Here is a 26,065-nt window from a genome sequence, read left to right on the forward strand (position 1 = left end):
TTTTCTCCAAAAGTAAAGTAGTTGCAAACTCATCCTTTTAGAAACTTGTTTGGGCTGTTGAGAGGAGTAAAAAACCATCAAAAATTTCAATCCTGCATGATTTTACCAAGAAATGTGATTCTTCATTCAAAACCTGATTTTTGCTATTGGGCTCTATTGAATAATGAATGTTTTGAATTTTCTCCAAAAGTAAAGTAGTTGCAAACTCATGCTTTTAGAGACTTGTTTGGGCTCATGAGAGGAGTAGAAAAACATCAAAAATTTCGGTCCTGCATGATTCTACCAAGAAATGTGTGTTCATTGAAACCGCTGGTTTTTGATAGTTTGGGCCCTATTGAATAATGAATGTTTTGAATTTTCTCCAAAAGTAAAGTAGTTGCAAACTCATCCTTTTAGAAACTTGTTTGGGCTGTTGAGAGGAGTAAAAAACCATCAAAAATTTCAATCCTGCATGATTCTACCAAGAAATGTGATTCTTCATTCAAAACCTGATTTTTGCTATTGGGCTCTATTGAATAATGAATGTTTTGAATTTTCTCCAAAAGTAAAGTAGTTGCAAACTCATGCTTTTAGAGACTTGTTTGGGCTCATGAGAGGAGTAGAAAAACATCAAAAATTTCAGTCCTGCATGATTCTACCAAGAAATGTGTGTTCATTGAAACCGCTGGTTTTTGATAGTTTGGGCCCTATTGAATAATGAATGTTTTGAATTTTCTCCAAAAGTAAAGTAGTTGCAAACTCATCCTTTTAGAAACTTGTTTGGGCTGTTGAGAGGAGTAAAAAACCATCAAAAATTTCAATCCTGCATGATTTTACCAAGAAATGTGATTCTTCATTCAAAACCTGATTTTTGCTATTGGGCTCTATTGAATAGTGAATGTTTTGAATTTTCTCCAAAAGTAAAGTAGTTGCAAACTCATGCTTTTAGAGACTTGTTTGGGCTCATGAGAGGAGTAGAAAAACATCAAAAATTTCAGTCCTGCATGATTCTACCAAGAAATGTGTGTTCATTCAAACCGCTGGTTTTTGATAGTTTGGGCCCTATTGAATAATGAATGTTTTGAATTTTCTCCAAAAGTAAAGTAGTTGCAAACTCATCCTTTTAGAAACTTGTTTGGGCTGTTGAGAGGAGTAAAAAACCATCAAAAATTTCAATCCTGCATGATTTTACCAAGAAATGTGATTCTTCATTCAAAACCTGATTTTTGCTATTGGGCCCTGTTGAATAATGAATGTTTTGAATTTTCTCCAAAAGTAAAGTAGTTGCAAACTCATGCTTTTAGAGACTTGTTTGGGCTCATGAGAGGAGTAGAAAAACATCAAAAATGTCGGTCCTGCATGATTCTACCAAGAAATGTGTGTTCATTGAAACCGCTGGTTTTTGATAGTTTGGGCCCTATTGAATAATGAATGTTTTGAATTTTCTCCAAAAGTAAAGTAGTTGCAAACTCATCCTTTTAGAAACTTGTTTGGGCTGTTGAGAGGAGTAAAAAACCATCAAAAATTTCAATCCTGCATGATTCTACCAAGAAATGTGATTCTTCATTCAAAACCTGATTTTTGCTATTGGGCTCTATTGAATAATGAATGTTTTGAATTTTCTCCAAAAGTAAAGTAGTTGCAAACTCATGCTTTTAGAGACTTGTTTGGGCTCATGAGAGGAGTAGAAAAACATCAAAAATTTCAGTCCTGCATGATTCTACCAAGAAATGTGTGCTCATTGAAACCGCTGGTTTTTGATAGTTTGGGCCCTATTGAATAATGAATGTTTTGAATTTTCTCCAAAAGTAAAGTAGTTGCAAACTCATCCTTTTAGAAACTTGTTTGGGCTGTTGAGAGGAGTAAAAAACCATCAAAAATTTCAATCCTGCATGATTCTACCAAGAAATGTGATTCTTCATTCAAAACCTGATTTTTGCTATTGGGCTCTATTGAATAATGAATGTTTTGAATTTTCTCCAAAAGTAAAGCAGTTGCAAACTCATCCTTTTAGAAACTTGTTTGGGCTGTTGAGAGGAGTAAAAAACCATCAAAAATTTCAATCCTGCATGATTTTACCAAGAAATGTGATTCTTCATTCAAAACCTGATTTTTGCTATTGGGCTCTATTGAATAATGAATGTTTTGAATTTTCTCCAAAAGTAAAGTAGTTGCAAACTCATGCTTTTAGAGACTTGTTTGGGCTCATGAGAGGAGTAGAAAAACATCAAAAATTTCGGTCCTGCATGATTCTACCAAGAAATGTGTGTTCATTGAAACCGCTGGTTTTTGATAGTTTGGGCCCTATTGAATAATGAATGTTTTGAATTTTCTCCAAAAGTAAAGTAGTTGCAAACTCATCCTTTTAGAAACTTGTTTGGGCTGTTGAGAGGAGTAAAAAACCATCAAAAATTTCAATCCTGCATGATTCTACCAAGAAATGTGATTCTTCATTCAAAACCTGATTTTTGCTATTGGGCTCTATTGAATAATGAATGTTTTGAATTTTCTCCAAAAGTAAAGTAGTTGCAAACTCATGCTTTTAGAGACTTGTTTGGGCTCATGAGAGGAGTAGAAAAACATCAAAAATTTCAGTCCTGCATGATTCTACCAAGAAATGTGTGTTCATTGAAACCGCTGGTTTTTGATAGTTTGGGCCCTATTGAATAATGAATGTTTTGAATTTTCTCCAAAAGTAAAGTAGTTGCAAACTCATCCTTTTAGAAACTTGTTTGGGCTGTTGAGAGGAGTAAAAAACCATCAAAAATTTCAATCCTGCATGATTTTACCAAGAAATGTGATTCTTCATTCAAAACCTGATTTTTGCTATTGGGCTCTATTGAATAGTGAATGTTTTGAATTTTCTCCAAAAGTAAAGTAGTTGCAAACTCATGCTTTTAGAGACTTGTTTGGGCTCATGAGAGGAGTAGAAAAACATCAAAAATTTCAGTCCTGCATGATTCTACCAAGAAATGTGTGTTCATTCAAACCGCTGGTTTTTGATAGTTTGGGCCCTATTGAATAATGAATGTTTTGAATTTTCTCCAAAAGTAAAGTAGTTGCAAACTCATCCTTTTAGAAACTTGTTTGGGCTGTTGAGAGGAGTAAAAAACCATCAAAAATTTCAATCCTGCATGATTTTACCAAGAAATGTGATTCTTCATTCAAAACATGATTTTTGCTATTGGGCTCTATTGAATAATGAATGTTTTGAATTTTCTCCAAAAGTAAAGTAGTTGCAAACTCATGCTTTTAGAGACTTGTTTGGGCTCATGAGAGGAGTAGAAAAACATCAAAAATGTCGGCCCTGCATGATTCTACCAAGAAATGTGTGTTCATTGAAACCGCTGGTTTTTGATAGTTTGGGCCCTATTGAATAATGAATGTTTTGAATTTTCTCCAAAAGTAAAGTAGTTGCAAACTCATCCTTTTAGAAACTTGTTTGGGCTGTTGAGAGGAGTAAAAAACCATCAAAAATTTCAATCCTGCATGATTCTACCAAGAAATGTGATTCTTCATTCAAAACCTGATTTTTGCTATTGGGCTCTATTGAATAATGAATGTTTTGAATTTTCTCCAAAAGTAAAGTAGTTGCAAACTCATGCTTTTAGAGACTTGTTTGGGCTCATGAGAGGAGTAGAAAAACATCAAAAATTTCAGTCCTGCATGATTCTACCAAGAAATGTGTGCTCATTGAAACCGCTGGTTTTTGATAGTTTGGGCCCTATTGAATAATGAATGTTTTGAATTTTCTCCAAAAGTAAAGTAGTTGCAAACTCATCCTTTTAGAAACTTGTTTGGGCTGTTGAGAGGAGTAAAAAACCATCAAAAATTTCAATCCTGCATGATTCTACCAAGAAATGTGATTCTTCATTCAAAACCTGATTTTTGCTATTGGGCTCTATTGAATAATGAATGTTTTGAATTTTCTCCAAAAGTAAAGCAGTTGCAAACTCATCCTTTTAGAAACTTGTTTGGGCTGTTGAGAGGAGTAAAAAACCATCAAAAATTTCAATCCTGCATGATTTTACCAAGAAATGTGATTCTTCATTCAAAACCTGATTTTTGCTATTGGGCTCTATTGAATAGTGAATGTTTTGAATTTTCTCCAAAAGTAAAGTAGTTGCAAACTCATGCTTTTAGAGACTTGTTTGGGCTCATGAGAGGAGTAGAAAAACATCAAAAATTTCAGTCCTGCATGATTCTACCAAGAAATGTGTGTTCATTGAAACCGCTGGTTTTTGATAGTTTGGGCCCTATTGAATAATGAATGTTTTGAATTTTCTCCAAAAGTAAAGTAGTTGCAAACTCATCCTTTTAGAAACTTGTTTGGGCTGTTGAGAGGAGTAAAAAACCATCAAAAATTTCAATCCTGCATGATTTTACCAAGTAATGTGATTCTTCATTCAAAACCTGATTTTTGCTATTGGGCTCTATTGAATAATGAATGTTTTGAATTTTCTCCAAAAGTAAAGTAGTTGCAAACTCATGCCTTTAGAGACTTGTTTGGGCTCATGAGAGGAGTAGAAAAACATCAAAAATTTCGGTCCTGCATGATTCTACCAAGAAATGTGTGTTCATTGAAACCGCTGGTTTTTGATAGTTTGGGCCCTATTGAATAATGAATGTTTTGAATTTTCTCCAAAAGTAAAGTAGTTGCAAACTCATCCTTTTAGAAACTTGTTTGGGCTGTTGAGAGGAGTAAAAAACCATCAAAAATTTCAATCCTGCATGATTCTACCAAGAAATGTGATTCTTCATTCAAAACCTGATTTTTGCTATTGGGCTCTATTGAATAATGAATGTTTTGAATTTTCTCCAAAAGTAAAGTAGTTGCAAACTCATGCTTTTAGAGACTTTTTTGGGCTCATGAGAGGAGTAGAAAAACATCAAAAATTTCAGTCCTGCATGATTCTACCAAGAAATGTGTGCTCATTGAAACCGCTGGTTTTTGATAGTTTGGGCCCTATTGAATAATGAATGTTTTGAATTTTCTCCAAAAGTAAAGTAGTTGCAAACTCATCCTTTTAGAAACTTGTTTGGGCTGTTGAGAGGAGTAAAAAACCATCAAAAATTTCAATCCTGCATGATTCTACCAAGAAATGTGATTCTTCATTCAAAACCTGATTTTTGCTATTGGGCTCTATTGAATAATGAATGTTTTGAATTTTCTCCAAAAGTAAAGTAGTTGCAAACTCATGCTTTTAGAGTCTTGTTTGGGCTCATGAGAGGAGTAGAAAAACATCAAAAATTTCAGTCCTGCATGATTCTACCAAGAAATGTGTGTTCATTGAAACCGCTGGTTTTTGATAGTTTGGGCCCTTTTGAATAATGAATGTTTTGAATTTTCTCCAAAAGTAAAGTAGTTGCAAACTCATCCTTTTAGAAACTTGTTTGGGCTGTTGAGAGGAGTAAAAAACCATCAAAAATTTCAATCCTGCATGATTTTACCAAGAAATGTGATTCTTCATTCAAAACCTGATTTTTGCTATTGGGCTCTATTGAATAGTGAATGTTTTGAATTTTCTCCAAAAGTAAAGTAGTTGCAAACTCATGCTTTTAGAGACTTGTTTGGGCTCATGAGAGGAGTAGAAAAACATCAAAAATTTCAGTCCTGCATGATTCTACCAAGAAATGTGTGTTCATTGAAACCGCTGGTTTTTGATAGTTTGGGCCCTATTGAATAATGAATGTTTTGAATTTTCTCCAAAAGTAAAGTAGTTGCAAACTCATCCTTTTAGAAACTTGTTTGGGCTGTTGAGAGGAGTAAAAAACCATCAAAAATTTCAATCCTGCATGATTTTACCAAGAAATGTGATTCTTCATTCAAAACCTGATTTTTGCTATTGGGCTCTATTGAATAATGAATGTTTTGAATTTTCTCCAAAAGTAAAGTAGTTGCAAACTCATGCTTTTAGAGACTTGTTTGGGCTCATGAGAGGAGTAGAAAAACATCAAAAATTTCAGTCCTGCATGATTCTACCAAGAAATGTGTGCTCATTGAAACCGCTGGTTTTTGATAGTTTGGGCCCTATTGAATAATGAATGTTTTGAATTTTCTCCAAAAGTAAAGTAGTTGCAAACTCATCCTTTTAGAAACTTGTTTGGGCTGTTGAGAGGAGTAAAAAACCATCAAAAATTTCAATCCTGCATGATTCTACCAAGAAATGTGATTCTTCATTCAAAACCTGATTTTTGCTATTGGGCTCTATTGAATAATGAATGTTTTGAATTTTCTCCAAAAGTAAAGTAGTTGCAAACTCATGCTTTTAGAGACTTGTTTGGGCTCATGAGAGGAGTAGGAAAACATCAAAAATTTCAGTCCTGCATGATTCTACCAAGAAATGTGTGTTCATTGAAACCGCTGGTTTTTGATAGTTTGGGCCCTATTGAATAATGAATGTTTTGAATTTTCTCCAAAAGTAAAGTAGTTGCAAACTCATCCTTTTAGAAACTTGTTTGGGCTGTTGAGAGGAGTAAAAAACCATCAAAAATTTCAATCCTGCATGATTTTACCAAGAAATGTGATTCTTCATTCAAAACCTGATTTTTGCTATTGGGCTCTATTGAATAGTGAATGTTTTGAATTTTCTCCAAAAGTAAAGTAGTTGCAAACTCATGCTTTTAGAGACTTGTTTGGGCTCATGAGAGGAGTAGAAAAACATCAAAAATTTCAGTCCTGCATGATTCTACCAAGAAATGTGTGTTCATTGAAACCGCTGGTTTTTGATAGTTTGGGCCCTATTGAATAATGAATGTTTTGAATTTTCTCCAAAAGTAAAGTAGTTGCAAACTCATCCTTTTAGAAACTTGTTTGGGCTGTTGAGAGGAGTAAAAAACCATCAAAAATTTCAATCCTGCATGATTTTACCAAGAAATGTGATTCTTCATTCAAAACCTGATTTTTGCTATTGGGCTCTATTGAATAATGAATGTTTTGAATTTTCTCCAAAAGTAAAGTAGTTGCAAACTCATGCTTTTAGAGACTTGTTTGGGCTCATGAGAGGAGTAGAAAAACATCAAAAATTTCGGTCCTGCATGATTCTACCAAGAAATGTGTGTTCATTGAAACCGCTGGTTTTTGATAGTTTGGGCCCTATTGAATAATGAATGTTTTGAATTTTCTCCAAAAGTAAAGTAGTTGCAAACTCATCCTTTTAGAAACTTGTTTGGGCTGTTGAGAGGAGTAAAAAACCATCAAAAATTTCAATCCTGCATGATTCTACCAAGAAATGTGATTCTTCATTCAAAACCTGATTTTTGCTATTGGGCTCTATTGAATAATGAATGTTTTGAATTTTCTCCAAAAGTAAAGTAGTTGCAAACTCATGCTTTTAGAGACTTGTTTGGGCTCATGAGAGGAGTAGAAAAACATCAAAAATTTCAGTCCTGCATGATTCTACCAAGAAATGTGTGTTCATTGAAACCGCTGGTTTTTGATAGTTTGGGCCCTATTGAATAATGAATGTTTTGAATTTTCTCCAAAAGTAAAGTAGTTGCAAACTCATCCTTTTAGAAACTTGTTTGGGCTGTTGAGAGGAGTAAAAAACCATCAAAAATTTCAATCCTGCATGATTTTACCAAGAAATGTGATTCTTCATTCAAAACCTGATTTTTGCTGTTGGGCTCTATTGAATAGTGAATGTTTTGAATTTTCTCCAAAAGTAAAGTAGTTGCAAACTCATGCTTTTAGAGACTTGTTTGGGCTCATGAGAGGAGTAGAAAAACATCAAAAATTTCAGTCCTGCATGATTCTACCAAGAAATGTGTGTTCATTCAAACCGCTGGTTTTTGATAGTTTGGGCCCTATTGAATAATGAATGTTTTGAATTTTCTCCAAAAGTAAAGTAGTTGCAAACTCATCCTTTTAGAAACTTGTTTGGGCTGTTGAGAGGAGTAAAAAACCATCAAAAATTTCAATCCTGCATGATTTTACCAAGAAATGTGATTCTTCATTCAAAACCTGATTTTTGCTATTGGGCCCTGTTGAATAATGAATGTTTTGAATTTTCTCCAAAAGTAAAGTAGTTGCAAACTCATGCTTTTAGAGACTTGTTTGGGCTCATGAGAGGAGTAGAAAAACATCAAAAATGTCGGTCCTGCATGATTCTACCAAGAAATGTGTGTTCATTGAAACCGCTGGTTTTTGATAGTTTGGGCCCTATTGAATAATGAATGTTTTGAATTTTCTCCAAAAGTAAAGTAGTTGCAAACTCATCCTTTTAGAAACTTGTTTGGGCTGTTGAGAGGAGTAAAAAACCATCAAAAATTTCAATCCTGCATGATTCTACCAAGAAATGTGATTCTTCATTCAAAACCTGATTTTTGCTATTGGGCTCTATTGAATAATGAATGTTTTGAATTTTCTCGAAAAGTAAAGTAGTTGCAAACTCATGCTTTTAGAGACTTGTTTGGGCTCATGAGAGGAGTAGAAAAACATCAAAAATTTCAGTCCTGCATGATTCTACCAAGAAATGTGTGCTCATTGAAACCGCTGGTTTTTGATAGTTTGGGCCCTATTGAATAATGAATGTTTTGAATTTTCTCCAAAAGTAAAGTAGTTGCAAACTCATCCTTTTAGAAACTTGTTTGGGCTGTTGAGAGGAGTAAAAAACCATCAAAAATTTCAATCCTGCATGATTCTACCAAGAAATGTGATTCTTCATTCAAAACCTGATTTTTGCTATTGGGCTCTATTGAATAATGAATGTTTTGAATTTTCTCCAAAAGTAAAGCAGTTGCAAACTCATCCTTTTAGAAACTTGTTTGGGCTGTTGAGAGGAGTAAAAAACCATCAAAAATTTCAATCCTGCATGATTTTACCAAGAAATGTGATTCTTCATTCAAAACCTGATTTTTGCTATTGGGGTCTATTGAATAGTGAATGTTTTGAATTTTCTCCAAAAGTAAAGTAGTTGCAAACTCATGCTTTTAGAGACTTGTTTGGGCTCATGAGAGGAGTAGAAAAACATCAAAAATTTCAGTCCTGCATGATTCTACCAAGAAATGTGTGTTCATTGAAACCGCTGGTTTTTGATAGTTTGGGCCCTATTGAATAATGAATGTTTTGAATTTTCTCCAAAAGTAAAGTAGTTGCAAACTCATCCTTTTAGAAACTTGTTTGGGCTGTTGAGAGGAGTAAAAAACCATCAAAAATTTCAATCCTGCATGATTCTACCAAGAAATGTGATTCTTCATTCAAAACCTGATTTTTGCTATTGGGCTCTATTGAATAATGAATGTTTTGAATTTTCTCCAAAAGTAAAGTAGTTGCAAACTCATGCTTTTAGAGACTTGTTTGGGCTCATGAGAGGAGTAGAAAAACATCAAAAATTTCAGTCCTGCATGATTCTACCAAGAAATGTGTGCTCATTGAAACCGCTGGTTTTTGATAGTTTGGGCCCTATTGAATAATGAATGTTTTGAATTTTCTCCAAAAGTAAAGTAGTTGCAAACTCATCCTTTTAGAAACTTGTTTGGGCTGTTGAGAGGAGTAAAAAACCATCAAAAATTTCAATCCTGCATGATTCTACCAAGAAATGTGATTCTTCATTCAAAACCTGATTTTTGCTATTGGGCTCTATTGAATAATGAATGTTTTGAATTTTCTCCAAAAGTAAAGCAGTTGCAAACTCATCCTTTTAGAAACTTGTTTGGGCTGTTGAGAGGAGTAAAAAACCATCAAAAATTTCAATCCTGCATGATTTTACCAAGAAATGTGATTCTTCATTCAAAACCTGATTTTTGCTATTGGGCTCTATTGAATAGTGAATGTTTTGAATTTTCTCCAAAAGTAAAGTAGTTGCAAACTCATGCTTTTAGAGACTTGTTTGGGCTCATGAGAGGAGTAGAAAAACATCAAAAATTTCAGTCCTGCATGATTCTACCAAGAAATGTGTGTTCATTGAAACCGCTGGTTTTTGATAGTTTGGGCCCTATTGAATAATGAATGTTTTGAATTTTCTCCAAAAGTAAAGTAGTTGCAAACTCATCCTTTTAGAAACTTGTTTGGGCTGTTGAGAGGAGTAAAAAACCATCAAAAATTTCAATCCTGCATGATTTTACCAAGAAATGTGATTCTTCATTCAAAACCTGATTTTTGCTATTGGGCTCTATTGAATAATGAATGTTTTGAATTTTCTCCAAAAGTAAAGTAGTTGCAAACTCATGCTTTTAGAGACTTGTTTGGGCTCATGAGAGGAGTAGAAAAACATCAAAAATTTCGGTCCTGCATGATTCTACCAAGAAATGTGTGTTCATTGAAACCGCTGGTTTTTGATAGTTTGGGCCCTATTGAATAATGAATGTTTTGAATTTTCTCCAAAAGTAAAGTAGTTGCAAACTCATCCTTTCAGAAACTTGTTTGGGCTGTTGAGAGGAGTAAAAAACCATCAAAAATTTCAATCCTGCATGATTCTACCAAGAAATGTGATTCTTCATTCAAAACCTGATTTTTGCTATTGGGCTCTATTGAATAATGAATGTTTTGAATTTTCTCCAAAAGTAAAGTAGTTGCAAACTCATGCTTTTAGAGACTTGTTTGGGCTCATGAGAGGAGTAGAAAAACATCAAAAATTTCAGTCCTGCATGATTCTACCAAGAAATGTGTGCTCATTGAAACCGCTGGTTTTTGATAGTTTGGGCCCTATTGAATAATGAATGTTTTGAATTTTCTCCAAAAGTAAAGTAGTTGCAAACTCATCCTTTTAGAAACTTGTTTGGGCTGTTGAGAGGAGTAAAAAACCATCAAAAATTTCAATCCTGCATGATTCTACCAAGAAATGTGATTCTTCATTCAAAACCTGATTTTTGCTATTGGGCTCTATTGAATAATGAATGTTTTGAATTTTCTCCAAAAGTAAAGTAGTTGCAAACTCATGCTTTTAGAGACTTGTTTGGGCTCATGAGAGGAGTAGAAAAACATCAAAAATTTCAGTCCTGCATGATTCTACCAAGAAATGTGTGTTCATTGAAACCGCTGGTTTTTGATAGTTTGGGCCCTATTGAATAATGAATGTTTTGAATTTTCTCCAAAAGTAAAGTAGTTGCAAACTCATCCTTTTAGAAACTTGTTTGGGCTGTTGAGAGGAGTAAAAAACCATCAAAAATTTCAATCCTGCATGATTTTACCAAGAAATGTGATTCTTCATTCAAAACCTGATTTTTGCTATTGGGCTCTATTGAATAGTGAATGTTTTGAATTTTCTCCAAAAGTAAAGTAGTTGCAAACTCATGCTTTTAGAGACTTGTTTGGGCTCATGAGAGGAGTAGAAAAACATCAAAAATTTCAGTCCTGCATGATTCTACCAAGAAATGTGTGTTCATTGAAACCGCTGGTTTTTGATAGTTTGGGCCCTATTGAATAATGAATGTTTTGAATTTTCTCCAAAAGTAAAGTAGTTGCAAACTCATCCTTTTAGAAACTTGTTTGGGCTGTTGAGAGGAGTAAAAAACCATCAAAAATTTCAATCCTGCATGATTTTACCAAGAAATGTGATTCTTCATTCAAAACCTGATTTTTGCTATTGGGCTCTATTGAATAATGAATGTTTTGAATTTTCTCCAAAAGTAAAGTAGTTGCAAACTCATGCTTTTAGAGACTTGTTTGGGCTCATGAGAGGAGTAGAAAAACATCAAAAATTTCGGTCCTGCATGATTCTACCAAGAAATGTGTGTTCATTGAAACCGCTGGTTTTTGATAGTTTGGGCCCTATTGAATAATGAATGTTTTGAATTTTCTCCAAAAGTAAAGTAGTTGCAAACTCATCCTTTTAGAAACTTGTTTGGGCTGTTGAGAGGAGTAAAAAACCATCAAAAATTTCAATCCTGCATGATTCTACCAAGAAATGTGATTCTTCATTCAAAACCTGATTTTTGCTATTGGGCTCTATTGAATAATGAATGTTTTGAATTTTCTCCAAAAGTAAAGTAGTTGCAAACTCATGCTTTTAGAGACTTGTTTGGGCTCATGAGAGGAGTAGAAAAACATCAAAAATTTCAGTCCTGCATGATTCTACCAAGAAATGTGTGCTCATTGAAACCGCTGGTTTTTGATAGTTTGGGCCCTATTGAATAATGAATGTTTTGAATTTTCTCCAAAAGTAAAGTAGTTGCAAACTCATCCTTTTAGAAACTTGTTTGGGCTGTTGAGAGGAGTAAAAAACCATCAAAAATTTCAATCCTGCATGATTCTACCAAGAAATGTGATTCTTCATTCAAAACCTGATTTTTGCTATTGGGCTCTATTGAATAATGAATGTTTTGAATTTTCTCCAAAAGTAAAGTAGTTGCAAACTCATGCTTTTAGAGACTTGTTTGGGCTCATGAGAGGAGTAGAAAAACATCAAAAATTTCAGTCCTGCATGATTCTACCAAGAAATGTGTGTTCATTGAAACCGCTGGTTTTTGATAGTTTGGGCCCTATTGAATAATGAATGTTTTGAATTTTCTCCAAAAGTAAAGTAGTTGCAAACTCATCCTTTTAGAAACTTGTTTGGGCTGTTGAGAGGAGTAAAAAACCATCAAAAATTTCAATCCTGCATGATTTTACCAAGAAATGTGATTCTTCATTCAAAACCTGATTTTTGCTATTGGGCTCTATTGAATAGTGAATGTTTTGAATTTTCTCCAAAAGTAAAGTAGTTGCAAACTCATGCTTTTAGAGACTTGTTTGGGCTCATGAGAGGAGTAGAAAAACATCAAAAATTTCAGTCCTGCATGATTCTACCAAGAAATGTGTGTTCATTGAAACCGCTGGTTTTTGATAGTTTGGGCCCTATTGAATAATGAATGTTTTGGATTTTCTCCAAAAGTAAAGTAGTTGCAAACTCATCCTTTTAGAAACTTGTTTGGGCTGTTGAGAGGAGTAAAAAACCATCAAAAATTTCAATCCTGCATGATTTTACCAAGAAATGTGATTCTTCATTCAAAACCTGATTTTTGCTATTGGGCTCTATTGAATAATGAATGTTTTGAATTTTCTCCAAAAGTAAAGTAGTTGCAAACTCATGCTTTTAGAGACTTGTTTGGGCTCATGAGAGGAGTAGAAAAACATCAAAAATTTCGGTCCTGCATGATTCTACCAAGAAATGTGTGTTCATTGAAACCGCTGGTTTTTGATAGTTTGGGCCCTATTGAATAATGAATGTTTTGAATTTTCTCCAAAAGTAAAGTAGTTGCAAACTCATCCTTTTAGAAACTTGTTTGGGCTGTTGAGAGGAGTAAAAAACCATCAAAAATTTCAATCCTGCATGATTCTACCAAGAAATGTGATTCTTCATTCAAAACCTGATTTTTGCTATTGGGCTCTATTGAATAATGAATGTTTTGAATTTTCTCCAAAAGTAAAGTAGTTGCAAACTCATGCTTTTAGAGACTTGTTTGGGCTCATGAGAGGAGTAGAAAAACATCAAAAATTTCAGTCCTGCATGATTCTACCAAGAAATGTGTGTTCATTGAAACCGCTGGTTTTTGATAGTTTGGGCCCTATTGAATAATGAATGTTTTGAATTTTCTCCAAAAGTAAAGTAGTTGCAAACTCATCCTTTTAGAAACTTGTTTGGGCTGTTGAGAGGAGTAAAAAACCATCAAAAATTTCAATCCTGCATGATTTTACCAAGAAATGTGATTCTTCATTCAAAACCTGATTTTTGCTATTGGGCTCTATTGAATAGTGAATGTTTTGAATTTTCTCCAAAAGTAAAGTAGTTGCAAACTCATGCTTTTAGAGACTTGTTTGGGCTCATGAGAGGAGTAGAAAAACATCAAAAATTTCAGTCCTGCATGATTCTACCAAGAAATGTGTGTTCATTCAAACCGCTGGTTTTTGATAGTTTGGGCCCTATTGAATAATTAATGTTTTGAATTTTCTCCAAAAGTAAAGTAGTTGCAAACTCATCCTTTTAGAAACTTGTTTGGGCTGTTGAGAGGAGTAAAAAACCATCAAAAATTTCAATCCTGCATGATTTTACCAAGAAATGTGATTCTTCATTCAAAACCTGATTTTTGCTATTGGGCTCTATTGAATAATGAATGTTTTGAATTTTCTCCAAAAGTAAAGTAGTTGCAAACTCATGCTTTTAGAGACTTGTTTGGGCTCATGAGAGGAGTAGAAAAACATCAAAAATGTCGGTCCTGCATGATTCTACCAAGAAATGTGTGTTCATTGAAACCGCTGGTTTTTGATAGTTTGGGCCCTATTGAATAATGAATGTTTTGAATTTTCTCCAAAAGTAAAGTAGTTGCAAACTCATCCTTTTAGAAACTTGTTTGGGCTGTTGAGAGGAGTAAAAAACCATCAAAAATTTCAATCCTGCATGATTCTACCAAGAAATGTGATTCTTCATTCAAAACCTGATTTTTGCTATTGGGCTCTATTGAATAATGAATGTTTTGAATTTTCTCCAAAAGTAAAGTAGTTGCAAACTCATGCTTTTAGAGACTTGTTTGGGCTCATGAGAGGAGTAGAAAAACATCAAAAATTTCAGTCCTGCATGATTCTACCAAGAAATGTGTGCTCATTGAAACCGCTGGTTTTTGATAGTTTGGGCCCTATTGAATAATGAATGTTTTGAATTTTCTCCAAAAGTAAAGTAGTTGCAAACTCATCCTTTTAGAAACTTGTTTGGGCTGTTGAGAGGAGTAAAAAACCATCAAAAATTTCAATCCTGCATGATTCTACCAAGAAATGTGATTCTTCATTCAAAACCTGATTTTTGCTATTGGGCTCTATTGAATAATGAATGTTTTGAATTTTCTCCAAAAGTAAAGCAGTTGCAAACTCATCCTTTTAGAAACTTGTTTGGGCTGTTGAGAGGAGTAAAAAACCATCAAAAATTTCAATCCTGCATGATTTTACCAAGAAATGTGATTCTTCATTCAAAACCTGATTTTTGCTATTGGGCTCTATTGAATAGTGAATGTTTTGAATTTTCTCCAAAAGTAAAGTAGTTGCAAACTCATGCTTTTAGAGACTTGTTTGGGCTCATGAGAGGAGTAGAAAAACATCAAAAATTTCAGTCCTGCATGATTCTACCAAGAAATGTGTGTTCATTGAAACCGCTGGTTTTTGATAGTTTGGGCCCTATTGAATAATGAATGTTTTGAATTTTCTCCAAAAGTAAAGTAGTTGCAAACTCATCCTTTTAGAAACTTGTTTGGGCTGTTGAGAGGAGTAAAAAACCATCAAAAATTTCAATCCTGCATGATTTTACCAAGAAATGTGATTCTTCATTCAAAACCTGATTTTTGCTATTGGGCTCTATTGAATAATGAATGTTTTGAATTTTCTCCAAAAGTAAAGTAGTTGCAAACTCATGCTTTTAGAGACTTGTTTGGGCTCATGAGAGGAGTAGAAAAACATCAAAAATTTCAGTCCTGCATGATTCTACCAAGAAATGTGTGTTCATTGAAACCGCTGGTTTTTGATAGTTTGGGCCCTATTGAATAATGAATGTTTTGAATTTTCTCCAAAAGTAAAGTAGTTGCAAACTCATCCTTTTAGAAACTTGTTTGGGCTGTTGAGAGGAGTAAAAAACCATCAAAAATTTCAATCCTGCATGATTCTACCAAGAAATGTGATTCTTCATTCAAAACCTGATTTTTGCTATTGGGCTCTATTGAATAATGAATGTTTTGAATTTTCTCCAAAAGTAAAGTAGTTGCAAACTCATGCTTTTAGAGACTTGTTTGGGCTCATGAGAGGAGTAGAAAAACATCAAAAATTTCAGTCCTGCATGATTCTACCAAGAAATGTGTGCTCATTGAAACCGCTGGTTTTTGATAGTTTGGGCCCTATTGAATAATGAATGTTTTGAATTTTCTCCAAAAGTAAAGTAGTTGCAAACTCATCCTTTTAGAAACTTGTTTGGGCTGTTGAGAGGAGTAAAAAACCATCAAAAATTTCAATCCTGCATGATTCTACCAAGAAATGTGATTCTTCATTCAAAACCTGATTTTTGCTATTGGGCTCTATTGAATAATGAATGTTTTGAATTTTCTCCAAAAGTAAAGTAGTTGCAAACTCATGCTTTTAGAGACTTGTTTGGGCTCATGAGAGGAGTAGAAAAACATCAAAAATTTCAGTCCTGCATGATTCTACCAAGAAATGTGTGTTCATTGAAACCGCTGGTTTTTGATAGTTTGGGCCCTATTGAATAATGAATGTTTTGAATTTTCTCCAAAAGTAAAGTAGTTGCAAACTCATCCTTTTAGAAACTTGTTTGGGCTGTTGAGAGGAGTAAAAAACCATCAAAAATTTCAATCCTGCATGATTTTACCAAGAAATGTGATTCTTCATTCAAAACCTGATTTTTGCTATTGGGCTCTATTGAATAGTGAATGTTTTGAATTTTCTCCAAAAGTAAAGTAGTTGCAAACTCATGCTTTTAGAGACTTGTTTGGGCTCATGAGAGGAGTAGAAAAACATCAAAAATTTCAGTCCTGCATGATTCTACCAAGAAATGTGTGTTCATTGAAACCGCTGGTTTTTGATAGTTTGGGCCCTATTGAATAATGAATGTTTTGAATTTTCTCCAAAAGTAAAGTAGTTGCAAACTCATCCTTTTAGAAACTTGTTTGGGCTGTTGAGAGGAGTAAAAAACCATCAAAAATTTCAATCCTGCATGATTTTACCAAGAAATGTGATTCTTCATTCAAAACCTGATTTTTGCTATTGGGCTCTATTGAATAATGAATGTTTTGAATTTTCTCCAAAAGTAAAGTAGTTGCAAACTCATGCTTTTAGAGACTTGTTTGGGCTCATGAGAGGAGTAGAAAAACATCAAAAATTTCAGTCCTGCATGATTCTACCAAGAAATGTGTGTTCATTGAAACCGCTGGTTTTTGATAGTTTGGGCCCTATTGAATAATGAATGTTTTGAATTTTCTCCAAAAGTAAAGTAGTTGCAAAATCATCCTTTTAGAAACTTGTTTGGGCTGTTGAGAGGAGTAAAAAACCATCAAAAATTTCAATCCTGCATGATTTTACCAAGAAATGTGATTCTTCATTCAAAACCTGATTTTTGCTATTGGGCTCTATTGAATAGTGAATGTTTTGAATTTTCTCCAAAAGTAAAGTAGTTGCAAACTCATGCTTTTAGAGACTTGTTTGGGCTCATGAGAGGAGTAGAAAAACATCAAAAATTTCAGTCCTGCATGATTCTACCAAGAAATGTGTGTTCATTCAAACCGCTGGTTTTTGATAGTTTGGGCCCTATTGAATAATGAATGTTTTGAATTTTCTCCAAAAGTAAAGTAGTTGCAAACTCATCCTTTTAGAAACTTGTTTGGGCTGTTGAGAGGAGTAAAAAACCATCAAAAATTTCAATCCTGCATGATTTTACCAAGAAATGTGATTCTTCATTCAAAACCTGATTTTTGCTATTGGGCTCTATTGAATAATGAATGTTTTGAATTTTCTCCAAAAGTAAAGTAGTTGCAAACTCATGCTTTTAGAGACTTGTTTGGGCTCATGAGAGGAGTAGAAAAACATCAAAAATTTCGGTCCTGCATGATTCTACCAAGAAATGTGTGTTCATTGAAACCGCTGGTTTTTGATAGTTTGGGCCCTATTGAATAATGAATGTTTTGAATTTTCTCCAAAAGTAAAGTAGTTGCAAACTCATCCTTTTAGAAACTTGTTTGGGCTGTTGAGAGGAGTAAAAAACCATCAAAAATTTCAATCCTGCATGATTCTACCAAGAAATGTGATTCTTCATTCAAAACCTGATTTTTGCTATTGGGCTCTATTGAATAATGAATGTTTTGAATTTTCTCCAAAAGTAAAGTAGTTGCAAACTCATGCTTTTAGAGACTTGTTTGGGCTCATGAGAGGAGTAGAAAAACATCAAAAATTTCAGTCCTGCATGATTCTACCAAGAAATGTGTGCTCATTGAAACCGCTGGTTTTTGATAGTTTGGGCCCTATTGAATAATGAATGTTTTGAATTTTCTCCAAAAGTAAAGTAGTTGCAAACTCATCCTTTTAGAAACTTGTTTGGGCTGTTGAGAGGAGTAAAAAACCATCAAAAATTTCAATCCTGCATGATTCTACCAAGAAATGTGATTCTTCATTCAAAACCTGATTTTTGCTATTGGGCTCTATTGAATAATGAATGTTTTGAATTTTCTCCAAAAGTAAAGTAGTTGCAAACTCATGCTTTTAGAGACTTGTTTGGGCTCATGAGAGGAGTAGAAAAACATCAAAAATTTCAGTCCTGCATGATTCTACCAAGAAATGTGTGTTCATTGAAACCGCTGGTTTTTGATAGTTTGGGCCCTATTGAATAATGAATGTTTTGAATTTTTTCCAAAAGTAAAGTAGTTGCAAACTCATCCTTTTAGAAACTTGTTTGGGCTGTTGAGAGGAGTAAAAAACCATCAAAAATTTCAATCCTGCATGATTTTACCAAGAAATGTGATTCTTCATTCAAAACCTGATTTTTGCTATTGGGCTCTATTGAATAATGAATGTTTTGAATTTTCTCCAAAAGTAAAGTAGTTGCAAACTCATGCTTTTAGAGACTTGTTTGGGCTCATGAGAGGAGTAGAAAAACATCAAAAATTTCGGTCCTGCATGATTCTACCAAGAAATGTGTGTTCATTGAAACCGCTGGTTTTTGATAGTTTGGGCCCTATTGAATAATGAATGTTTTGAATTTTCTCCAAAAGTAAAGTAGTTGCAAACTCATCCTTTTAGAAACTTGTTTGGGCTGTTGAGAGGAGTAAAAAACCATCAAAAATTTCAATCCTGCATGATTCTACCAAGAAATGTGATTCTTCATTCAAAACCTGATTTTTGCTATTGGGCTCTATTGAATAATGAATGTTTTGAATTTTCTCCAAAAGTAAAGTAGTTGCAAACTCATGCTTTTAGAGACTTGTTTGGGCTCATGAGAGGAGTAGAAAAACATCAAAAATTTCAGTCCTGCATGATTCTACCAAGAAATGTGTGTTCATTGAAACCGCTGGTTTTTGATAGTTTGGGCCCTATTGAATAATGAATGTTTTGAATTTTCTCCAAAAGTAAAGTAGTTGCAAACTCATCCTTTTAGAAACTTGTTTGGGCTGTTGAGAGGAGTAAAAAACCATCAAAAATTTCAATCCTGCATGATTTTACCAAGAAATGTGATTCTTCATTCAAAACCTGATTTTTGCTATTGGGCTCTATTGAATAATGAATGTTTTGAATTTTCTCCAAAAGTAAAGTAGTTGCAAACTCATGCTTTTAGAGACTTGTTTGGGCTCATGAGAGGAGTAGAAAAACATCAAAAATTTCGGTCCTGCATGATTCTACCAAGAAATGTGTGTTCATTGAAACCGCTGGTTTTTGATAGTTTGGGCCCTATTGAATAATGAATGTTTTGAATTTTCTCCAAAAGTAAAGTAGTTGCAAACTCATCCTTTTAGAAACTTGTTTGGGCTGTTGAGAGGAGTAAAAAACCATCAAAAATTTCAATCCTGCATGATTCTACCAAGAAATGTGATTCTTCATTCAAAACCTGATTTTTGCTATTGGGCTCTATTGAATAATGAATGTTTTGAATTTTCTCCAAAAGTAAAGTAGTTGCAAACTCATGCTTTTAGAGACTTGTTTGGGCTCATGAGAGGAGTAGAAAAACATCAAAAATTTCAGTCCTGCATGATTCTACCAAGAAATGTGTGCTCATTGAAACCGCTGGTTTTTGATAGTTTGGGCCCTATTGAATAATGAATGTTTTGAATTTTCTCCAAAAGTAAAGTAGTTGCAAACTCATCCTTTTAGAAACTTGTTTGGGCTGTTGAGAGGAGTAAAAAACCATCAAAAATTTCAATCCTGCATGATTCTACCAAGAAATGTGATTCTTCATTCAAAACCTGATTTTTGCTATTGGGCTCTATTGAATAATGAATGTTTTGAATTTTCTCCAAAAGTAAAGTAGTTGCAAACTCATGCTTTTAGAGACTTGTTTGGGCTCATGAGAGGAGTAGAAAAACATCAAAAATTTCAGTCCTGCATGATTCTACCAAGAAATGTGTGTTCATTGAAACCGCTGGTTTTTGATAGTTTGGGCCCTATTGAATAATGAATGTTTTGAATTTTCTCCAAAAGTAAAGTAGTTGCAAACTCATCCTTTTAGAAACTTGTTTGGGCTGTTGAGAGGAGTAAAAAACCATCAAAAATTTCAATCCTGCATGATTTTACCAAGAAATGTGATTCTTCATTCAAAACCTGATTTTTGCTATTGGGCTCTATTGAATAGTGAATGTTTTGAATTTTCTCCAAAAGTAAAGTAGTTGCAAACTCATGCTTTTAGAGACTTGTTTGGGCTCATGAGAGGAGTAGAAAAACATCAAAAATTTCAGTCCTGCATGATTCTACCAAGAAATGTGTGTTCATTCAAACCGCTGGTTTTTGATAGTTTGGGCCCTATTGAATAATGAATGTTTTGAATTTTCTCCAAAAGTAAAGTAGTTGCAAACTCATCCTTTTAGAAACTTGTTTGGGCTGTTGAGAGGAGTAAAAAACCATCAAAAATTTCAATCCTACATGATTTTACCAAGAAATGTGATTCTTCATTCAAAACCTGATTTTTGCTATTGGGCTCTATTGAATAATGAATGTTTTGAATTTTCTCCAAAAGTAAAGTAGTTGCAAACTCATGCTTTTAGAGACTTGTTTGGGCTCATGAGAGGAGTAGAAAAACATCAAAAATTTCGGTCCTGCATGATTCTACCAAGAAATGTGTGTTCATTGAAACCGCTGGTTTTTGATAGTTTGGGCCCTATTGAATAATGAATGTTTTGAATTTTCTCCAAAAGTAAAGTAGTTGCAAACTCATCCTTTTAGAAACTTGTTTGGGCTGTTGAGAGGAGTAAAAAACCATCAAAAATTTCAATCCTGCATGATTCTACCAAGAAATGTGATTCTTCATTCAAAACCTGATTTTTGCTATTGGGCTCTATTGAATAATGAATGTTTTGAATTTTCTCCAAAAGTAAAGTAGTTGCAAACTCATGCTTTTAGAGACTTGTTTGGGCTCATGAGAGGAGTAGAAAAACATCAAAAATTTCAGTCCTGCATGATTCTACCAAGAAATGTGTGCTCATTGAAACCGCTGGTTTTTGATAGTTTGGGCCCTATTGAATAATGAATGTTTTGAATTTTCTCCAAAAGTAAAGTAGTTGCAAACTCATCCTTTTAGAAACTTGTTTGGGCTGTTGAGAGGAGTAAAAAACCATCAAAAATTTCAATCCTGCATGATTCTACCAAGAAATGTGATTCTTCATTCAAAACCTGATTTTTGCTATTGGGCTCTATTGAATAATGAATGTTTTGAATTTTCTCCAAAAGTAAAGTAGTTGCAAACTCATGCTTTTAGAGACTTGTTTGGGCTCATGAGAGGAGTAGAAAAACATCAAAAATTTCAGTCCTGCATGATTCTACCAAGAAATGTGTGTTCATTGAAACCGCTGGTTTTTGATAGTTTGGGCCCTATTGAATAATGAATGTTTTGAATTTTTTCCAAAAGTAAAGTAGTTGCAAACTCATCCTTTTAGAAACTTGTTTGGGCTGTTGAGAGGAGTAAAAAACCATCAAAAATTTCAATCCTGCATGATTTTACCAAGAAATGTGATTCTTCATTCAAAACCTGATTTTTGCTATTGGGCTCTATTGAATAATGAATGTTTTGAATTTTCTCCAAAAGTAAAGTAGTTGCAAACTCATGCTTTTAGAGACTTGTTTGGGCTCATGAGAGGAGTAGAAAAACATCAAAAATTTCGGTCCTGCATGATTCTACCAAGAAATGTGTGTTCATTGAAACCGCTGGTTTTTGATAGTTTGGGCCCTATTGAATAATGAATGTTTTGAATTTTCTCCAAAAGTAAAGTAGTTGCAAACTCATCCTTTTAGAAACTTGTTTGGGCTGTTGAGAGGAGTAAAAAACCATCAAAAATTTCAATCCTGCATGATTCTACCAAGAAATGTGATTCTTCATTCAAAACCTGATTTTTGCTATTGGGCTCTATTGAATAATGAATGTTTTGAATTTTCTCCAAAAGTAAAGTAGTTGCAAACTCATGCTTTTAGAGACTTGTTTGGGCTCATGAGAGGAGTAGAAAAACATCAAAAATTTCAGTCCTGCATGATTCTACCAAGAAATGTGTGTTCATTGAAACCGCTGGTTTTTGATAGTTTGGGCCCTATTGAATAATGAATGTTTTGAATTTTCTCCAAAAGTAAAGTAGTTGCAAACTCATCCTTTTAGAAACTTGTTTGGGCTGTTGAGAGGAGTAAAAAACCATCAAAAATTTCAATCCTGCATGATTTTACCAAGAAATGTGATTCTTCATTCAAAACCTGATTTTTGCTATTGGGCTCTATTGAATAATGAATGTTTTGAATTTTCTCCAAAAGTAAAGTAGTTGCAAACTCATGCTTTTAGAGACTTGTTTGGGCTCATGAGAGGAGTAGAAAAACATCAAAAATTTCGGTCCTGCATGATTCTACCAAGAAATGTGTGTTCATTGAAACCGCTGGTTTTTGATAGTTTGGGCCCTATTGAATAATGAATGTTTTGAATTTTCTCCAAAAGTAAAGTAGTTGCAAACTCATCCTTTTAGAAACTTGTTTGGGCTGTTGAGAGGAGTAAAAAACCATCAAAAATTTCAATCCTGCATGATTCTACCAAGAAATGTGATTCTTCATTCAAAACCTGATTTTTGCTATTGGGCTCTATTGAATAATGAATGTTTTGAATTTTCTCCAAAAGTAAAGTAGTTGCAAACTCATGCTTTTAGAGACTTGTTTGGGCTCATGAGAGGAGTAGAAAAACATCAAAAATTTCAGTCCTGCATGATTCTACCAAGAAATGTGTGCTCATTGAAACCGCTGGTTTTTGATAGTTTGGGCCCTATTGAATAATGAATGTTTTGAATTTTCTCCAAAAGTAAAGTAGTTGCAAACTCATCCTTTTAGAAACTTGTTTGGGCTGTTGAGAGGAGTAAAAAACCATCAAAAATTTCAATCCTGCATGATTCTACCAAGAAATGTGATTCTTCATTCAAAACCTGATTTTTGCTATTGGGCTCTATTGAATAATGAATGTTTTGAATTTTCTCCAAAAGTAAAGTAGTTGCAAACTCATGCTTTTAGAGACTTGTTTGGGCTCATGAGAGGAGTAGAAAAACATCAAAAATTTCAGTCCTGCATGATTCTACCAAGAAATGTGTGTTCATTGAAACCGCTGGTTTTTGATAGTTTGGGCCCTATTGAATAATGAATGTTTTGAATTTTCTCCAAAAGTAAAGTAGTTGCAAACTCATCCTTTTAGAAACTTGTTTGGGCTGTTGAGAGGAGTAAAAAACCATCAAAAATTTCAATCCTGCATGATTTTACCAAGAAATGTGATTCTTCATTCAAAACCTGATTTTTGCTATTGGGCTCTATTGAATAGTGAATGTTTTGAATTTTCTCCAAAAGTAAAGTAGTTGCAAACTCATGCTTTTAGAGACTTGTTTGGGCTCATGAGAGGAGTAGAAAAACATCAAAAATTTCAGTCCTGCATGATTCTACCAAGAAATGTGTGTTCATTCAAACCGCTGGTTTTTGATAGTTTGGGCCCTATTGAATAATGAATGTTTTGAATTTTCTCCAAAAGTAAAGTAGTTGCAAACTCATCCTTTTAGAAACTTGTTTGGGCTGTTGAGAGGAGTAAAAAACCATCAAAAATTTCAATCCTACATGATTTTACCAAGAAATGTGATTCTTCATTCAAAACCTGATTTTTGCTATTGGGCTCTATTGAATAATGAATGTTTTGAATTTTCTCCAAAAGTAAAGTAGTTGCAAACTCATGCTTTTAGAGACTTGTTTGGGCTCATGAGAGGAGTAGAAAAACATCAAAAATTTCGGTCCTGCATGATTCTACCAAGAAATGTGTGTTCATTGAAACCGCTGGTTTTTGATAGTTTGGGCCCTATTGAATAATGAATGTTTTGAATTTTCTCCAAAAGTAAAGTAGTTGCAAACTCATCCTTTTAGAAACTTGTTTGGGCTGTTGAGAGGAGTAAAAAACCATCAAAAATTTCAATCCTGCATGATTCTACCAAGAAATGTGATTCTTCATTCAAAACCTGATTTTTGCTATTGGGCTCTATTGAATAATGAATGTTTTGAATTTTCTCCAAAAGTAAAGTAGTTGCAAACTCATGCTTTTAGAGACTTGTTTGGGCTCATGAGAGGAGTAGAAAAACATCAAAAATTTCAGTCCTGCATGATTCTACCAAGAAATGTGTGCTCATTGAAACCGCTGGTTTTTGATAGTTTGGGCCCTATTGAATAATGAATGTTTTGAATTTTCTCCAAAAGTAAAGTAGTTGCAAACTCATCCTTTTAGAAACTTGTTTGGGCTGTTGAGAGGAGTAAAAAACCATCAAAAATTTCAATCCTGCATGATTCTACCAAGAAATGTGATTCTTCATTCAAAACCTGATTTTTGCTATTGGGCTCTATTGAATAATGAATGTTTTGAATTTTCTCCAAAAGTAAAGTAGTTGCAAACTCATGCTTTTAGAGACTTGTTTGGGCTCATGAGAGGAGTAGAAAAACATCAAAAATTTCAGTCCTGCATGATTCTACCAAGAAATGTGTGTTCATTGAAACCGCTGGTTTTTGATAGTTTGGGCCCTATTGAATAATGAATGTTTTGAATTTTCTCCAAAAGTAAAGTAGTTGCAAACTCATCCTTTTAGAAACTTGTTTGGGCTGTTGAGAGGAGTAAAAAACCATCAAAAATTTCAATCCTGCATGATTTTACCAAGAAATGTGATTCTTCATTCAAAACCTGATTTTTGCTATTGGGCTCTATTGAATAGTGAATGTTTTGAATTTTCTCCAAAAGTAAAGTAGTTGCAAACTCATGCTTTTAGAGACTTGTTTGGGCTCATGAGAGGAGTAGAAAAACATCAAAAATTTCGGTCCTGCATGATTCTACCAAGAAATGTGTGTTCATTGAAACCGCTGGTTTTTGATAGTTTGGGCCCTATTGAATAATGAATGTTTTGAATTTTCTCCAAAAGTAAAGTAGTTGCAAACTCATCCTTTTAGAAACTTGTTTGGGCTGTTGAGAGGAGTAAAAAACCATCAAAAATTTCAATCCTGCATGATTTTACCAAGAAATGTGATTCTTCATTCAAAACCTGATTTTTGCTATTGGGCTCTATTGAATAATGAATGTTTTGAATTTTCTCCAAAAGTAAAGTAGTTGCAAACTCATGCTTTTAGAGACTTGTTTGGGCTCATGAGAGGAGTAGAAAAACATCAAAAATTTCGGTCCTGCATGATTCTACCAAGAAATGTGTGTTCATTGAAACCGCTGGTTTTTGATAGTTTGGGTCCTATTGAATAATGAATGTTTTGAATTTTCTCCAAAAGTAAAGTAGTTGCAAACTCATCCTTTTAGAAACTTGTTTGGGCTGTTGAGAGGAGTAAAAAACCATCAAAAATTTCAATCCTGCATGATTCTACCAAGAAATGTGATTCTTCATTCAAAACCTGATTTTTGCTATTGGGCTCTATTGAATAATGAATGTTTTGAATTTTCTCCAAAAGTAAAGTAGTTGCAAACTCATGCTTTTAGAGACTTGTTTGGGCTCATGAGAGGAGTAGAAAAACATCAAAAATTTCAGTCCTGCATGATTCTACCAAGAAATGTGTGTTCATTGAAACCGCTGGTTTTTGATAGTTTGGGCCCTATTGAATAATGAATGTTTTGAATTTTCTCCAAAAGTAAAGTAGTTGCAAACTCATCCTTTTAGAAACTTGTTTGGGCTGTTGAGAGGAGTAAAAAACCATCAAAAATTTCAATCCTGCATGATTTTACCAAGAAATGTGATTCTTCATTCAAAACCTGATTTTTGCTATTGGGCTCTATTGAATAGTGAATGTTTTGAATTTTCTCCAAAAGTAAAGTAGTTGCAAACTCATGCTTTTAGAGACTTGTTTGGGCTCATGAGAGGAGTAGAAAAACATCAAAAATTTCAGTCCTGCATGATTCTACCAAGAAATGTGTGTTCATTCAAACCGCTGGTTTTTGATAGTTTGGGC

Source organism: Dendrobates tinctorius, unplaced genomic scaffold (assembly GCF_039654945.1).
Source record: "Dendrobates tinctorius isolate UK_male_01 unplaced genomic scaffold, ASM3965494v1 ptg000012l, whole genome shotgun sequence".
Classification (NCBI taxonomy): Eukaryota; Metazoa; Chordata; class Amphibia; order Anura; family Dendrobatidae; genus Dendrobates; species Dendrobates tinctorius.